The following is a 19966-nucleotide window of genomic DNA, read 5'->3' on the forward strand; positions in this document are numbered from 1 at the left end:
GACTAATTGACCATGCAATCATGGATTTATTTCTGAGCTCTCTATTCTGTTCCATTGATCTATGTGTCTATTTTTGTGCCAGTACCATGCTGTTTTGATTACTATAACTTTATACTGTGTCTTGAGATCTGGGATTGTGATATGTGCAGTTCTGTTTTTCAAGATTGCTTTAGCTGTTCAGGGTCTTTTGTGGTTCCATGAAATCTTTAACATCATTTGTTCTAGTTCTGTGAAAAATACTTTTGGTATTTTTATAGGGATTGCATTAAATCTATACGTTGCTTGGGATCGCATGGCCATTTTAATAATATTTGTTCTTCTGTGAACGTAAAATATCTTCCATTTCTTTATGTCATCTTCAATTTATTTTATCAATGTTTCATAATTTTTGAGAATGTAGTTCTTTCACCTCCATGATTAAATTTGTTTCTGTTTTATTCTTTTTAGTGCATTTGTATATGGGATTGTTTCCTAATTTTTTTCTACTACTTATTAGTGTATAGAAATGCAAGGGATATCTGTACAGTACTTTTGCATCCTGCGACCTTACTGAATTCATGTGTTATTTCTAGCATTTTTTTTTTTTTTGGTGGAGACCTTAGGGTTTCTATATATAGTAGCATCTCTTCTGCAAATAGTGAAAGTTTTAGTTCTTCCTTTTCAATTTGGATGCCATTTATTTATTTATTTATGTCTGATTGCCATGGCTAGGGCTTCCAGCACTATGTTGAAATAAAGTGGTAAGAGTGAACATCCTTATCTTGCTCTTGACGTTAGGGGAAAAGCTCTCAGTTTTTCCACACTGAATATGGTTTTAGTTGTGGGTTTTTCATATACGGCTTTAATTATGTTGAGGTATGCTCCCTCTAAACCTTCTTGTTGAGGGATTTTATCACGAACGTATGCTGTACTTTGTCAAATTTTTTTTCTGCATCTATTGGTATGATAGCATGGTTTTTATCCTTCCTCTTATTGATGTGATGTATCACATTTATTGATTTGCAAACACTGAACCAACCCTGCACCCTAGGAATAAATCCAATTTGATCATGGTGAATGGTTTTTTTAATGTATTGTTGGATCTGGTTTGCTAATTTTTTTTGAGGATTTTTGTACCTATGTTCATCAGACATACTGGTCTGTAGTTCTTTTTTCTAGTCTCTTTACCTGGTTTTTGTACCAGAGTAATGTTGGCCCATAGAATGAACTTGGAAGTTTTGGGTTTTTTGTCTTGTTTTCCCTCTTCTAGTTTTTGAGATAGTTTGAAAAGAACATGTTAACTCTTCTTTAAATATTTGGTAGAATTTACCTGTGAGCTATCTAGTTCTGAACTTTTGTTTCTTGGGAAATTTTTTATTATTGATTTAGTTTCCTTGCTGGTGATTGGTCTGTTCAAATTTTCTCTTTCTTCCTACTTTAGTTTTGCAAGGTTTTATGTTTCTCAGAATTTATCTATTTCTTCTATGTTGCCCAGTGTGTTGACATACAATTTTTCATAATATTCTCTTACAATTATTTGTATTTCTGTAGTGTCAGTTGTTCTTCCCTTTTTTCACTTCTGATTTTATGTTAGGCCTCTCTCTTTTGTTTTGTTTGATGAGTCTGACTATAGATTTCTCAATTTTGTTGATCTTTTCAAAGAACTGGCTACCGGCTTTATAGATCAGTTCTATTGCGGTTTTTTGTTTGTTTGTTTGTTTCTAAATCATTTATTTTTTTCTGCTTTAATCTTTATTATTTCCTTCCTTCCATTGGCTTTAGGCTTTCTTTGTTGTTCTTTCTCTAGCTCCCTTAGGTGTAAGGTTAGATTGCTTACTTGAGATCTATCTTCCTTCTTGAGGTAGATCTGTATCTACCTCTATAAACTTCCCTCTTAGAACCACTTTAGCTGCATCCCAAAAGTTTTAGACCATTGTGTTTTCAGTTTCATTTGTCTCCATGTATTTTTTTTTACTTCCTCTTTGACTTCCAGGTTCGCTCACTGATTGTCAGTAGCATTTTATTTAATCTTAATGTATTTGTGTTTTTTCCAGATTTATTCTTGTGGTCAATTTCTAGTTTCATAGTACTGTAGCTGAAAAAGATGTATGGTATGACTTTGATCTTCCGGAATTTGTTAACTTGTTTTGTGGCCTAATATGTGACCTATTCTGGAGAATGTTGAATGAGTGAGAAAAATGTATATTCTACTGTTTTAGGAGGGAGTGTTCTGAATATATCTGTTAAATCCATCTGGGCCTATGCGTCATTCAAAGCTACTATTTCCTTATTGAATTCTGGTTCTATGATCTAACCATTGATGTAAGTGAGATATTAAAGTCCTCTACTATTATTGTAGGTTATCCCCTTTATGTTTGTTATTAACTATTTTATGTATTGTGTGCTCCCATATTGGGTGCATAAATATTTACAATGGTTTTATCTTCTTGTTGGATCCCCTTAATGATTATATAGTGTATGCTGGCAATTACTGTTTTAAAGTCTGTTTTGTCTAATGTTGTATTGCTATCCCAGTTTGCCTTTCATGTTCATCTGCATGGTAAATGTTTCTCCATCCCTTTACTTTCTCTTTTTTCTTTGTTTAGGTCTTATTTATATTCGTTAGTTAACATACAGTATAATATTAGTTTCAGGTGTAGACTATAGTGATTCAACACTTCCATACAACATCCCCCCACTTTCAATCTGCATTTGCCTTTGTGTGAATCTCTTAACTGAGTCTCTTGTATAAAGCATATAGATAGGTCTTATTTTTTTATCCACTCCATCATCCTATATCTTTTAATTGGAACATTTATTCCATTTACATTCAAAGTAATTATTGATATGTATTTATTGCTACTTTGTTACTTGTTTTATGGTTGTTTTTGTAGTTCTGCTCTGTTCCATATTTCCCTTGCTTTCTTCTCTCAGGATAAGTTGGCTTTCTTTAACCTTGGATTCCATTTTCTTTTCTTTTGCATATCTATTACAGGGTTTTGATATGTGGTTACCATTAGGTTTGTATATAACACCTTATGCATATAGCAGTCTATATTAAGTTGATGGTTGCTTAAGTTTGAACCCATTCTTTATTTCTCTCCACCCATATTTTAGGTATATGGTGTCATACTTTATATCCTTTTATTTTGACTTGAGAAGGTGTTTTTATAGGTATACTTATTTTTACCGTTCTTGTGTTTCCTTTCTTACTCCTACATATCATCTTTTCTTTTCACTCAAAGACCCCTTTAACATTTTGTGCAAGGCTGGTTTAGTGTCATGAATTCCTTTAACTTTTGTTTGTCTGGGAAACTGGTCACTTTTTCCTTCTTTTCTGAATGATAGCCTTGCTGGATACAGCATTGTTGGTGGCAAGGTTTTTTTTACTGCCAGTGCTTTGAATGTATCATGCTACTCCTTTCTGGCCTTCAAAGTTTCTGCTAAAAAATCGTCTGATACCCTTATGTGGTTTCCCTTGTAACCATTTTCTTTCCTCTTGCTGCTTTAAAAATTCTTTTTATCACTACTTTTTGCCATTTTAATTACCATGTGTCTTAGTGTTCATGAACCTCCTAGGGTTGACTTTGTTGGGGGCTCTCTGTGTCTGCACATGATTCCTGTTTCCTTCTCCAGATTTGAGATGTTTTTAGCTATTATTTCTTCACGTGAATTCTCTGCCCCCTTTTCTCTCCTCCTTCTGGGATTTCTATAATGTGAGAATCTTATTATGCTTGATTGTGTTGCTCACTTTCCTAAGTACATTTTCATTTTCTTTCTCCTATTCACCTTGATTACATTCCATCACTCTGTCCTCCAAATCCCTCACCCATTTACTGCTTCCTCTGGTCTACTACTAATTCCACCTAGTGTATTTTTAATTTCATTTATTGAGTTCTCCATCACTGGTGTTCTTTTTTCTGTTTTCCATCTCTTTGCTAAGGGTCTCACTGAGGTCCTCCACTCCTGAGAAAAGTCCATTGAGTATGTTTATGACTTTTAAATTCTCTACCATGCATATTATCATCTCCATTTTGTTTAGGTTTCTTACCATGATATTTGCCTTTTTCTTTTATTTGGGACATATTCCTGTCTCCTCGTTTTTTTCTAACTCTCTGCATCTCTATGTGTCAGGAAAGTCAGCTACATCTCCTGCTCTTGAAAGTAATTGCTTTATGAAGAAGAGGTCCTGTAATGCCCTGCAGTGCAGTGTCCCCTATTCACTGGAACTTGGTGCTTCAGTGGTGTCTTCTATGTGTACTTCATGTGCCCTGCTATTGTGGCTGAGCCACTTTTGCCTTCAGTAAAGTCATTTGCAATGGCTCTCTTTGTCTGTGGGCAGGGTTAGGTTCCTGTGTTGTTAGCAGTCAGTCTGGGGCTGTTTCAATCTTGAGTCAGATGATGTGTTGCCAGAGGTGCAGCAGCAATGAACTGTGGGAGAACAGAGGAGCCAACTTTGTAGTGCCATCAGGAGAGGATTTGCTGTTGCTGGGTTGAAGGGGGCTGATTGGCAGAAATATGGTATGGTATTAAAGGTTTGCATGGGTCTGCTGTGGGAAGGGACTTGGAGCTGTGTCCTGCTGGAGTGTCTGCAGGAGAACAAATGGGTGAGATGCACTGTTTGCATCTTCGGTGTCAAGTGTTGGAATAGCACTGATTCCCTCAAGTATCTCTGTGTTTATGCTTTGGTGTGGGGGAAGGAAATGGTGCCCACCATGTCCTTTGTTCCCAGAGAAGTCCCCCAATGGTCCCTGTCCCTCCAGTACATGTTCTGAAAATAGTAAACAAATCTCTCCTGTATACCCCTAGCATTTTTCAAACTGCTGCTTTCTATGCTGTATCTCCATATGACTGTTGGCTGTGCTGTCTCTTTAAAGAAGGGGACTCTGTTTTCTGTCAGCCTCTCCCATTAGTTTGCTGATTTTTAAAGTTCCAGGCCTTACATTTTGCTCATTGTAAGAACTCGTGAACTAGGTCCCTCTGGTTTTCAGAGTCAAATGTTATAGGGATTTGTCTTCCCCATGCAGGCTCCCTGGTGTGAAAGTCTCTACTTTCTGTTTCTCTCCCCTCTCCATGCCCATGGCATCCTTTATTCCCATGAATAGTACACAAATCCATTTACTCTTGAACCTGTCTCTACCCTTCCTACCTTCTTTGATGTGGCCTCTTCTTTATGGTTAGCTGTAGAGAGTTTTTCTACCAGTCCTTAGGTATTTTCTGGATTATTTACACTAATGTGACTGTTATCTATTCATGGTTTGAAGTAAGCTTAGTGTCCTACTCTGCCACTTTCCTGCTGTGCTTTAATTTTTTTAGAGTGTGTGTGTGCATGAGGTGGGGAGAGGCTGAAGAGAGAGGGAAAGAAAGAATCCCAAGCCAGTTCCATACCCAGTGTGGATCCCAACACAGTGCTTGATCCTATGACCCTGAGATCATGACCTGAGCTGAAATCAAGATTTAGATGTTTAACCAACTGAGCTACCCAGGTGCCCCTGCTCTGCTTTATTTTCATTTAAAAAACAACTCTCTTTATGTTTCAGTTTGGGTAATTACTAATGATATATCTTCAAGTTCACTAGTTCTTTTATTTCCTGTGAGAAAAATCCATCAAAGGCATTTTTCATCTTTGTTACCATGTTTTTCTTTTAAAATTTCTAGTATTTCCATTTAACTTTTTAGTTTCTATCTCTGCTGAAATTCCCCTGTTTAATACTGCTTACAATTTCCAGTCAAGTCTTAAACATTTTAATTTTAGTTACTTGAAATTCCCTGCCTCATGGTTCAAATATCTGGGTCATCTCCGAATCTTGTTCTGCTAACTCTTTTGTTTCTTGACAGAAAATTGTTTAGTCCTTGCTTATGTGTGTATCTCATAAAATTTGACTGAATTCCAGACAATGTGTATAGAATTATAGACACTAAAGTATACAGTATTTATGCTTGGAAGGCAGCTAAGCTTACCACATCTACTGAAAGAGATGGATATTTCTTTTTTTTTTAAATTAAATTTATTTCTTTTCAGCATAACAGTATTCATTATTTTTTCACCACACCCAGTGCTCCATGCAAGCCGTGCCCTCTATAGTACCCACCACCTGGCAGCCCAACCTCCCACCCCCCCACCACTTCAAACCCCTCAGATTGTTTTTCAGAGTCCATAGTCTCTCATGATTCACCTCCCCTTCCAATTTCCCCCAACTCCCTTCTCCTAACTCCCCATGTCCTCCATGCTATTTGTTATGCTCCACAAATAAGTGAAACCATATGATAATTGACTCTCTCTGCTTGACTTATTTCACTCAGCATAATCTCTTCCAGTCCTGTCCATGTTGCTACAAAAGTTGGGTATTCATCCTTTTTGATGGAGGCATAATACTCCATAGTGTATATGGACCACATTTTCCTTATCCATTTGTCCATTGAAGGGCATCTTGGTTCTTTCCATAGTTTGGCGACCGTGGCCATTGCTGCTATAAACATTGGGGTACAGATGGCCCTTCTTTTCACTACATCTGTACCTTTGGGGTAAATACCCAGGAGTGCAATTGCAGGGTCATAGGGAAGCTCTATTTTTAATTTCTTGAGGAAGGAGATGGATATTTCTATTCTATCCAACACATTCAGCAAAACAGAAGGTTCAAATGTCATCATGCTGGCTGGTCCCTTGCCCTCTATCCTGGAACATATAAAATATGAGGTGGTGCTTTTGTTGCCACGAAGTATTTTTATTTTTGGGTTTTCTTTGTCTTTGACTTTTAGCTGACAACCTCTGTTACATGCATATGTAAGAGACTGCAATAGTGGAAAAGTTCATATGGCATCAACCCAGGAGGACATGAGCATGCAACCTGATCAACAAATTATAGTTCATCAAATCACAGAACATTCTTCTGGGAAAGAATTCCATAAGAATTTGTGACTTTCTATCAGACACATTTTATCATATTTTATTGTTAAAAATATTCTTTTAAAGTTGAAGCAGATAGTGGAAACATTTTTTTATTTATTTTTTACTTATTTTTTTAAAAATTTTATTTATTTATTTGTCAGACAGAGATCACAAGTAGGCAGAGAGGCAGGTAGAGAGAGAGGAGAAAGCAGGCTCCCTGCTGAGCAGAGAACCTGATGTGGGGCTCAATCCCAGGACCCTGGGATCATGACCTGAGCCAAAGGCAGAGGCTTAACCCCCTGAGCCACCCAGGTGCCCTGATAGTGGAAACTTTAAACACTATCTTTATTGTGAGTTTTAAATTTTAATTATCAACTTTAAAATTAAAAGTTTGTCACAAAATCCAATGAGAAGAGAGATGAGCAGAAAAGAGAAGAAAAGGAGAAAAGATAGATTGCTGTGTATCACCTAGAAAGACAAAAAATCACATTTTGTTTGCATACTTTATCTTCTCCTAGATGCCTGGGTATAAATAGGGTTATTCTTTAAAAAAAAAAAAAGAACAACAGTATAAATTTTGTATGCACCAGATTACTTTTATTTTTAAAATAAGCAAATTAAAAATTAAAAATAAATAAAATAAGCAAATAATAATCCTTAAATTCTTCATACTTAATATGTAGAATTACTAACTATCAGAGACCAGTTGAAAATTTTGAGAGTATATGTAATCTAACATCACCCATTTGACATAGTGTAAGAAGAAACTTAGCTCCAAGGTGGGAGAAGGAGGTAAGTTAGTGACTTTGATAAAATGAAGTTTAATGATTATCTTTACACCTCATGGTCATAAATAACCCATGTCTAAATTCTCTCTTGCCCACATCTGGAATATTATAGAATGGGGAAAAGCTGACTCAGAGCATGACATAAAATTCTTAATTATTAGCTATCTCTAAAAAATGTCTAGTCATTTGAAACATCAGAAAACTGTTATGCTGAAAATAAATAAAAAATAAATTTAAAAAAAAGTAATCTCTGATTTATTACTACTGGTTACATTTTAACTAATTGAGAATGAGTGTCTATTTTTAGAACAATTTATATTTTATAGGATTATAGAATTTTTTGGCTGAAAGTACCCCTAAACTTTTAATTCTCTCTCAAGCTAAACTGATTCTCCATATCATACTGGAATCTTCTGTATAACATCCTTGCCTTGTGGTAACCTAGGTATTCACTTGGATACATTCCCTCTTTGAGAACTTGACTGTTAAAAAGGATTTCTTTAATTGTGTCAAACTTTATGTCCTTTTGATCTCTCTACCCACTATCCCTACCAAGAGTACTACATTTTAACAAAACATAAAATGTTTCTTATCTCCCCCTTCCATATGATAACCCTTCAGAGTTAGGAAGATGGTGAACACATGGCTTCTCCTCTCCAAGCAGAGCAGCTCTAATTTTTTTAGATGTTGCTTATATAACATGTTCGGGAAGAGGTAAATTATAGTAGTAAAGAATACAGTCTTTGGCATCATACTCCAAAGGTTCAAATCCCATAACCACAACCTACTGACTGTGTGATATTTGAATACTTAATACCATTTTTGTATCTCAATTTCCCCATTTGTGAAAGATAAATGGGAATAGTACTGATTCCACCATACTGTCATAAAGATTGAAATAAATTATGTATCAAGCACTAGGGTAGATTGGACAATCATTGTTCCCAAATTTCATACACTCTGTCCCTGTGTTCAAAGTATATTCATGCTCTTTTCCGTGTGTGCAGGGATTACCATTATAGTGGAGCATACTTCCTTGTCCCACTGATAATGGGTTTAGCCAAATGATTTGCTTTAGCCAATGTAATGTTAGCAGAAGTGACATCATCAGAACTTTAAACATGCTTGCATGGTCTGCTTGCTTTATTGTGCTCTGATGACCTTCTATATGAAGAATATGCCCCCCAGGGAGTCACTTATCCAAGAAAACTAAGAAAACACACACAACAAACTTGAACCCAACCTGCAGTCAGAAGCCAAGCCTCACCTATCTCAGCCAAGTCTAGTAGAACCACAACTGTTTCATAGCCTTTGACCAGGGAAAAATTTTTTTTGTGTGTAAGCCATTGAGACTTTGAGCTTGTCTGTTATAGTGCTGATCACCTATTGCCACAATAATGCTGCATAACAAACCACATCAAAACTTAATAGCATACAACAAGCATTTATTTCTAGCTCTCTTGTCTATAGGTTGACTGGAGTTCAGCTGGTCTATGCTGGTCTTGGCTGTGATTTGTTCCAAAAACTGCATATTGGGTATGAGCCTGCTCCAAATAAGTCCTATCCTCCTTAGACCGGCAACTACCCAAGGCATGTTCATTACACGGTAACAAGCAGGAGTCTAAGAGGGCAAACCCAACTAAGAAAATACATGCTTTTGCCTGTCACATGTACTAGATGACCATTGGTCAAAGAAAATCATGTACCCAAATCCAAAGTCAAGAAGAAGGGAAGCAAATTTATCCTCCTAATGGATTTGGAAGAGGGCGGAATGAGTATTTATGAAACAACAATCTAATCTACTACAGTTACACTTGATCTTAGCCAAAAGGCCGAGAAGCGATAATGCAGCAAAAGCTAATGCAAGTTCTTAACAGAATTTTGGATACATAGAAACTGGTAAACAAATGCTAGTTATAATTAAGCATTATAAACGATTCAGGTTCTTCTCCATTTTTGTCACTCTGCTACAAATGCAATTTGTTACTGTTCCTCTCAATAATAAGAAGCTGATGCAAAAAGCATCTGATCTGATAGAAGAGATTGTCACAGTTCTCATCCTAGGTACTTTTCTTACTTTACCAGCCTAGGCATTAGCATTTTTGGTACCCCATCACTTTCACCTAAAATCCTATTTTTCATACAGACTGATTCTCAAACATCTCTTCCCATTAAGTGATAAATAATTTGGCTATATGTATACTTAAGTCCATCTTGCTATATTTAGTTGCAGACTATTCAGATATTTTTAGATCCTGATTTTATCACCTTCATGGCACACATACACTCTCTATCTTCATCCAAGTCATTGAGGGAAATTTTATACTAAGAACATAAGAAAGAAGGACCCAACTGGACTGGATCTACCCAGGGAAGCTGTGGAATCCCTACCCATAAAAACAGAGCTGACAGCTTCCTGAATGAGTAGACCTCCTGAAAATACTAGCAATTCTATGACTTCATCATTCTTTCTGTGTTCTTCCTGAGCAGCTGCTCACAGCCTGTGCTGAAGCCATGAGACTGTGGGGAGAAAAGGGAGGAGGCCCAAATCTGGAAGCAAATAAAGTTATGTTTCTGGGCAGGAACAGTGGGTCCTATAAGCTACCCTGAATAAATGAGAAAACTATGGGATAATGAGAGTAGCAACAATAGCAGAGTACAAATCCTTACCTAGCATGGTAGACTTTCTGATGACAGTAAAGAGGATCGACCACTTAGGACTGGAAAGGCAAACTTAGGAATATCTGAAAAGGCAAACTCTAAGAACAGAACATTCTTCTCACAATTCACAAGACAGGAGCTTGTATTCATACTGATTTTGCTTTGCTGTTTTTATAAAAAGTGATACTTGAACATGGGGGGAAAAAATCAATGGTACAAAGGATATATAGTGAAAAGATAAAGTCTCCCTGTTACCTCTACCCAATCCCTAGAGGTAACAATTGTTATTCAGGTTCTATAATAGCTCTGTATCTTATTTCCATGGAATTACATGCACGTTTATAGATAGATAGGTAGATAGATAGATAGATAAATAAATAGATTTAATAATCAAAAGGAAGCACAGCATATAGAGTTATTTAATTTTGAATATTCATTTTGTATCTGGTAAGAGCAGAACACGAGATTTATACATATGAAGCTCCTAAGGTTCACAAATGCTAAATGACTGCCAAGATCATGAGCCTGTGAGAAGAAAACACAATACCTGATCTGAAAAGTCAGACCTGGCGAAAGACTTAGGCCTAACAAACATGAGTTTATATAAAGGAAAAACAGTCACCATATTTATGCAGGGAAGATTTCCCAAATCTGTCAATAGGTTGTAGACATTTACAGGGGCAAAAACGTTACTTAGTTGTGACTGTGACCCAAATCCATGCCTTATAACCTTAGTCACACCATAGCAGCTTAAAGCAACTGATGATTTTTTTGGGGGGAGGGGTATGGGTTTTTTTTCTTTTTCTTTTCTTTTCTTTTCTTTTTTTTTTTTTTTCCTTCACTTTGTGAATTAGGGATCTGGTATTTCTCAAACCCCTAAAATATTCTAACTGAAAACCATCCTAAGAAAAAGGAAATGTTTCTATTTGAAATCCTTAATTAAAACCACATTCATAATTCTAAGTATTTAAAGAGAAAGTTAAAGAAGAAATTTACTTTTGCACATCACAGAGATTATAATAAACATAGAACCTTGCCAAAAGACATGCCTCCAGCTGCACTGAAGAAACATCAGAGTAGCCCAGCACTACAGCTTCAGCAAGAGAAAGACTGAAGGCAAAATCGTGTACAGGAAGGCAAACAACCATAATGTAAAACTCATGTTCCTTGTTGGAACAGAATAATAGAATTCTGCAGAAATGCATCTTACACACACATACAGACACATACGTGCGCCTGCGTGTGCACACACACAGGCATGCACACATACGGAGCTACTATTGTTCTTCACTATTAACTCAACAATCATCAGCTGTACATCTATTTTATTGAGGTCCACCAGGCCACAGATGTTTGCTCCATAAAGCCATTGCCAATTTGGGGACAAGCTCAATCAACTTGTGCCTGAAAATGATTCACATGGGTCTTTACACCACAGAGCTCATTACTTCAGGGATTTCCCAGAGCTCTACATTCCTGGCTGCCTGAATCAATAAGGGGATGTGTATTTATTTTGCCAGGATACACATCATGGTAGAAGGAAAAAAACCTTCAAAATTTCTGTAATTCCTAAGAAATCTACTGCCTCAAATGTGGAATGATATACCTGTTAGAAAGAAATGTGGGTCCTTAACAGTCACCGATTGGAACAGGAATAATTCTTCCTGATGTGTCTATTTAAAATGTTCACAGTACATGCATTATTTATAAAAGTTTATATCAGAAGCAAGGAAGAAGTACTCTAGAGGAAATCAAGGACTAAGGAAACAGATGTGTGTAGAACACCTTAAAACAACTACTAAACACAGAGAGAAGTAAACAAGAACAAAAGTAAACAGAAAATGCTCAGGCACATCGTGGGAAAAAGGGCTACTTTTACCAACAACCATGACTCCCATTACTATTTACATGCAGTAACCTCCCATATCTTGCTAGCACCTGAGCTCCAGAAATGTGTATTCATTACCTTAACAACTCCACGTGGATATTCCATTGGCATCTCAAATGCAATGTCAAAAGTTGAACTTATCTTGCCATCCCTCAAATATATTTCTTCTTCAGAACTGTCTCTTCAGTAAAGGACTAAAGCATTCTTCCAGTTGCTGAAGACAGAAATAGAGAAATCATCTCTTTCTCACTCTCTCCTTTCCTAGCTCTCCAGACATCCATCTCACTCATCTACTTCTTTCCCTCCCACTCTCATACTGTAATGAGACTCCATTTATTCATGGGGCATCTGCATTAATCTCCTAATTGATCTCCCTGCCACTTACCCATTCCAATTCATTCTTGACTTAGAGCAGGATGATCTTTTAATAATACAAAATTGATTCAATCTCTTCTTTGCTTAAAAAAACCAGCAGTGGTTTCCATTATTGCTGGGATAAAGCATCATTCTTAACATGACCCACAATCCTCTGCATTCTCTGATCCCTGCATCACTCTCTAGCGTCATCCTAGCTTCTCACCTGTCAACTACCTCTTTTTCCATTATAATCAAACTAAATGCTTATTTGCTTAGACATACTAGGATCTTTCTCACTTCTGGATCATTGAACCTTCTCCTTCTTCAGTTTGGAATATTTCATCACCCTTAACCAACCTGACCTACTTATTTCTTATTTATCCACCAGGAAAAAAGTCCACAAGAACAAGCTTCTTACCTTGTGTTTTGTTCAGCCTGCCACCTAACACCCAGAACTATGCACATGATAGATGCTTAGTAAATATGTGTTGAATGAATAAATTAATCTCTTAGGTCTTGGAATAAATATCACTGCCTCAAGAAGACCTTCTATTATTCCCAGGGGAAAAAAATAGATCTCTTTACTATACACTCCTGTAGTATCTTATACATGGGCTGTGACCTCAAAACTACTTCCAGGCAATAAGTTGAAGATACTTGTTTCCCTTGTCTCAGTGATCACAGTCCTCTGCTGCCTGTTGTTTAAGATCATAAACCTATCTATATTTTGTCCAGATTTTTAGTTGTTAAAGTCAAGAGCATAATTCTGGTTCCTAATTATTTCTCTTGGCTGAAAGTGGATGTTCTAATTTCAAATTATTTTCTTTTAAGATTTTATTTATTTATTTGAGAGAGAGAAAATGGGAGAGAGAGAGAGCATGAGAAGGGGTAGGGTCAGAGGGAGAAGCAGTCTCCCTACTAAGCAGGGAGTCTGATGCAGGACTCGATCCTGGGACTCCAGGATCATGACCTGAGCCAAAGGCAGTTGCTTAACCAACTGAGCCATCCAGGAGCCCCAGATGTTCTAATTTTAAAAATCAGAACTCAAATACTTTCCTTTGTAATTATTACATGTTATCTTCTGTGCTACAGATTCTATTTTACCCTTGCAATTGGCCTTCTTCCCTTAATACCTTCTTAAACCTAGATGTTAATTTCCAATGGGTTAGGACTCTATTTCTGAATCACCAGGGCCCAGAGCAACATGTGGAATATGAACATTTTGAAACATTGAATAAATTAAAAGTTGAGTGAAAATTATTCCCAAAATACCCTCACTTACTGCATATCCGCTTTGGCAAATCACAATCCTACAAATAATTGTTACTCTGGTTTTGGGAGTGAAAAAAAATTGCACATTTAATTTTTGACTATTTCAATTCTTTATCAGTTTACTTTTCATAATGATTAAATACTGTGCATTTAATTTATCACACTTCCTGCTTATGAAAAACAGCTAGCATTTGTTTTCAGTTATGATTTGCCAGGCACTATACTAATTCATTTAATCATCTCAACAAACTTATGAGATGTTATCTGTTATTATTCCCACTCAACTGATGAGAAAATGAGGCACAGAAAGATTAAGTGACTGATAAAATAACACGGCTGAACACAAAGGAGCCACCATCTGAACACGGACAACTTGACCATGTATACTTTTTATCACCACCTAAACTGCCTCCTTGTACTTTCTGCTTCCAAATAGGAATACAGATGGCTTATAATAAGACACCTATGAAATATTTTATTAAAATAAAATTTTTAAATAGAAGTCATAGTGATAGGAAGCATGTAGTTCCTTAAAAATCTAATCTATGTTTCTGTAAAAGAATATTAATTTTAGTTCCAAGATTCCCATCACTTAAAAAGTAAAAAAGAAACTCAATGAGTCTCCAAATGAATTTTATTTTATAATAAAAGGAAGGATAGTAATCTATCTTCTAAGGGGAATTTATATAATAAATTCTTATGTAATAGATATTTCACAGTGAAATGGTGTTTTGGGGAATGGTTTTATAAAATATTCAATAGCATTCCCTATAATAAAACCATGTCCAATTAACTCCAGAGGTATAACAACAACAACAACAACAAAACCTCAATGAAACATATATTCAGAATAATAAGGAATGAGATTCAGATAAATATTCATCTGTTGGTTTTATCTGGTCTGAGACTAGAACCTGAAATTCATAGAAAGGCAAAGCATGTCCTTTGGCCCATCTTCTTCAAATCTTAATGATTTCAGCTAAAATTATGCCAGCAATTTCAGGACAAAGCTCTCTAGTGAGAGCCTGCAGTAAAGATATTCTATGGCTATTGTTTGCAAGAAAATCCATATGCTTTAAATATTAATGTACAGCTGGAAAGTTTGCCATTTTATTATTAAAAAAAAAAACAAAAATCTACCCTTAGTCTGCTTAGAGATGGGCTACAAGGTGCTAAAAATAGGTTCAACATTTCCTTCAGAAAGTAAAATAGAAAAGTTGAATTTCAGCCAAGAAAATTCTATTAGTCTATGTACAGTTATCTGCAATCATTCATTACTCAATAAATATTTATAGAGTTCTTATTAAGTGCCAGGCTATATATTAAGTCCACTGGTCACAAACTTTGGAAGAACATTTGATTTGGGAGTCACTGCCTCTTGGTGGCTCAACCAGAACTGGTTAACTCACTTATAACTAATACTCTAGCACACTACTTTCCAAGTTGATTCATTCACCTTCAAGATTTTAGTTATAATCTCCAATTACTTACATTAGTATTTACTTAATATTTTCTCTATATTGACCACTTTTTTAATTCTTAAATTTTAACATAAAATTAATTTCCTACTGCAATGGGAAAGTATTATCACTTGCCAAAAATAAGTATAATAGCTAACATTTATTGGGTACTTGTTAGTGCTTTCTATTATTTTAAGAAAGCACCTTCATTAGATCCATTTAATTTGAGAGCAAAGGGACACAGAGAAGTTAAGTAGCCTACCCAAGACCTCATAGCCAGTAGGTAGCAGAACTGGTATTTTTAATCCAAGCTAAGTAACTACAAAGCTTGTCTGCCTAACCACTATAATATACTGCTCTGTAAACACATTTACAAACAGAAAGCAAAACAATGCTATTAAAATCTAATTATGTGATTCCTGGGAAGATGGCAGAGTAGGAGGTCCCCAAGCTCACCCTGTCCCATGATATAACATATCATGTTAGATAACTATCAAATCATCCTAAATACCCCAGAAAATGACCCAAAGACTCTCAAAACAAACTCTACAACTATATGTAGAAGAGAGGCCACAAAAAAAAAAAAATGTGTAGAAAGGGCAAAGATGCAGTGAGGAGCTAAATGGAACATGGACTGTCTGGGAGAAGGAAGGACCCACCAGTGGAGAGAAGGGAGAGAAACAGATTATCATACTGGGAAGCCCACATGGGGAAGAAAAATCCCCATAACATTTGGCTTTGAAAACCAGGGGGATGAAATTTTGTGATTTCTTACAACCAACAGGACTGAAAGCCTAGAATTTTAAAACTCAGCAGGTTTGACCCTACGAAAGATGGGAGGGTAAGAGTCCCTACCGTTAAAGAGACAGCACAATGAACAGCCTGTGGAGATACAATATAAAAGAAGCAGTTGGAAAAATGCTTGGGGCATATGGAAAGAAAGTTATTTATGAATCAAAGACTATATCCCAGAAGGACAGGGGTCATTGGGAGACTCCTCTAGGAAAATAGGAGCTCGTGGACACAATTTCCCTCCCCCTCCACCAACATAAACACAGGGCCATCTGCAGGAAACAGTGTAGTACCAACATTCACTACCTAGCTTGCTTACACTGTGCCCTACCCCGTCACAGCCTACCCCACTGCTATCCCCTCATGCTGGCTTCTGTGGATCTGCCCCTTCCAGACAGGCCTGCCTCAGTTCTGGTGCTACAGGACCCCTCCTGCAGAGGACCTGAGGCACACAAACCTTGGTAACACCACACACCACCTCACCTACCCTATGCACATTCCAGATCTGCTCCCTCCAATACTCTCTTGGTTAGAGCTCATTCAAACCTGGGCCATAAGCCTGATAGTGTGCAAGCAGCCCCAACAGAAGCCAGCACCTCACCAAAGTGAGTCCTTCCCTGGGAAGAGGGAAAGATAACCACATCCATCAGTCAGAATGCAGCCCTGGAGCGGGTTGGGGGCAGACAGTTGGTCTAACTGCAGGCCTAGCCTACCAATAAAAGCTACTCAGGAGACAACACAGAAAGCAGCTGGCAGTTTGGTGCTACTGCACTTCTGGAAAACACCTGCTCTGACTCAACTAAAGCCCAAGGCAGCCCCAGACTGGTCCATTAACTGGGCCACTAAACACAAAAGGACCAAACGCTGCCAACAAACAGGAAAGATAGCCACAGTAGATGACTAGACTGAAGGCAAAAGTGGTTTAGCCACAACAAAGTTTGCATGCAATACACATATAAGACATCCCTGAAGTTTCAGTTTCCAGCAAACAGGGGACATTACAAATGCCGGGCAGAACTTCTTTTCATAAGGTCACTATTTTCAAGGGCAAGAGACACAGCTGACTCTCCTAACACAGAGAAACAGAGAGACAGACAAAATGAGGAAACAGGAATACGTCACAAATGAAAGAACAGGACAAAATCACAGCAAGAGACCAATAAGTAATATTGCCTGATAGACAATACAAATAATGATTCATAAAGATATTCATTGAACTTAAGAAAAGAGATGAAGACATGAATGAGACCCTTAACAAAGAGATAAAAAAGAACCAATCAGAGAGGAAGAATACAATAAACAAAACTAAAACCATACTAGATTGAATAAATGGTAAACTAGAGGAAGTAAAAGAACAAGCTGGTGCTTTGGAGGACAGAGTAAAGGAAAGTAATTAAGATGAGCAGGTAATAGAAAAAAAAATATGCAAACTGAGAATAGAGTTAGTGAACTCAGCAACTCAATCAATGATATTTACATATTATAACATTCACATTATAGGAATCCCACAAGAAGAGAGAGAAAATGGGGCAAAAATTTTGTTTGAAGAAAAAAATAACAGAGACAGGAATAGCAGTTGAGTAGGAGGACCGTAGGCTTGTCTTATCCCACAAACACAACTAGATAACTATTAAATCATTCTAAATACCCCAGAAATCAATCTGAAGACTGACAGAACTCCACAACGAAGGGAGAGAAGAGACCACATCAAAGAAGGAAGGGAGTGCAGAGATGTGGTTGAGGGGAGAACCTGATCCTGGCTGCTGAGGAGGGGAGGGAGTCATGGTCATGAAGAAAGGTAAGAGAGAGACAAGCACAAGGGGACACACAAGAAATTTACCCATAGCCACTGGCTTGGAAAATGAACAAAGGTAAATTTTATGAGTCCTTGCAATCAGCATGGCTTATAGCCTGGAGTTTTAAAGGTCAGGAAGCTTGGCTGGGTTAGAGTCTGGAGGGCACTGTGCTGCTCTTTGGAGACAAGGCAGGAAAACAGTCTGTGGGACATTCAGTGATGTAAAAGTGATCTGAAGAGCCCCTAAAGCACAAAGTGGGGAGATAATTTGCTCTTCCCAGTGCATGCCCCTGAGAGTCAGCATTTAGGGACAGACATCTCCAGAACAAAGGAGCTGGATGGCACCACTTGCTCCCATACTCCTCAGCATAAATACAAGCAGGAAGCAGCACAGGACAGACACTGGCTACCTAACTTGTTTACACTAAACCCCATCCCCTGCACTCTGCTAGAATGGCCCTTTACAGTCATGCCTACTTCACTCCCAGGATAGCAGGCCCTTCCACCAGAAGTCAAGTACAAACTCCTACGCACACCATGTCTCCCAAACACAGAGTTTTACATGGCCTCAGTTCTGATGCAGGTAGTAATAGGTCTCATTTCAGAAGTAGACCAGGACTCATCTAGTTAAAACTCACCATAATCAGGCCAGGGACCAAACACTGTTCAAAGCAGGCAAAGAGAGCTTCTGCAGATGACTGACCTGAAGGATAGACTCCAGAACGCACCACCAGAATGCACACTGCACACACCAAAGGCACTCCCTTAAGTGCAAGGTCCTGGGCACTGACGTCTTCATCATAAGGCCTTTACTTTCAAGAGTATCAGACATAACTCACTTTTCTAACACAGAGAAGCAGGCAGAGACTTAAACAGAATGAGAAGACAGAGGAATTTATCCCAAATAAAAGAAGATAAGGCCATAGTCAGAGATCTAAGTAAAAGTAAAAAACAAAACAAAACAAAACAAAAACACAAAAATAAGTAATATGTCTGATGGACAATTTAAAAAACAGTCATAAGGATACTCATTGGTCTTGAGAAAAGCATGAAAGATATCAGTGAGACCCTTACCAGAGAGACAAAAGAGTTAAAAAAAAGAATCAATCAGAGATGAGTGCAACAAACAAGATCAGAAAGAAACTTGATGCAATGAACAGCAGACTGGAAGAAGCAGAGAAAGGAATTAATGACCTAAAAGACAGAGTAATGGAAAGCAATGAAGCTGACCAAAAGAGAGAAAGAAGAATTATGCAAAATGAGAATAGACTTAGGGAACTCAGTGACTCCATCAAACATAATAACATTCATATTATAGGAGTCCCAGAAGAGGAGAGAGAAAAGCAGGCAGAAAATTTATTTGAAGAAATAATAGCTGAAAACATTGCTAATCTGGAGTAGGAAACAGACATCTAGATGAGGAAGACACAGAGAACTCCCATCAAAATCAACAAAAGCAAGCCCATACCAAGACATATTGTAATTAAATTTGCAAGATATAGTCATAAAGAAAAATTTGTTAATAGCAGTAAGACAAAAAAAGTCAATGAAATACAAATCAAAACCCCAATGAGGGCGCCTGGGTGGCTCAGTGGGTTAGGCTGCTGCCTTTGGCTCAGGTCATGATCTCAGGGTCCTGGGATCGAGTCCCGCATCGGGCTCTCTGCTCAGCAGGGAGCCTGCTTCCCTCTCTCTCTCTCTGTCTGCCTCTCCATCTACTTGTGATTTCTCTCTGTCAAATAAATAAAATCTTTAAAAAAAAAAAACCCAATGAGATACCTACCACCTTTCACCGGTTAGAATGATAAAAATCAACAAGTCAGGAAACAACAAATGTTGGCAAAGATGTGGAGAGAGGAGGGGCGCCTGGGTGGCTCAGTGGGTTAAGCTGCTGCCTTTGGCTCAGGTCATGATCCCAGGGTTCTGGGATCGAGCCCCGCATCCGGCTCTCTGCTCGGCCGAGAGCCTGCTTCCTTCTCTCTCTCTCTGCCTGCTTGTGATCTCTCTCTGTCAAATAAATAAATAAATAAAATCTTTAAAAAAAAAAAAAAAGATGTGGAGAGAGGGGAATCCTCTTACACTGTT

General features: G+C 37.5%; 1 protein-coding gene across 1 annotated transcript in view; it reads right to left on the reverse strand.

Annotated features, from left to right (window-relative positions):
• Positions 1-19966, reverse strand: part of HPSE2 (heparanase 2 (inactive)) — a 700195-nt gene that overhangs the window by 373387 nt on the left and 306842 nt on the right. The gene's annotated exons all lie outside the window — the stretch shown is intronic.

Source organism: Neovison vison, chromosome 2, assembly GCF_020171115.1.
Source record: "Neovison vison isolate M4711 chromosome 2, ASM_NN_V1, whole genome shotgun sequence".
Taxonomy (NCBI): Eukaryota; Metazoa; Chordata; class Mammalia; order Carnivora; family Mustelidae; genus Neogale; species Neogale vison.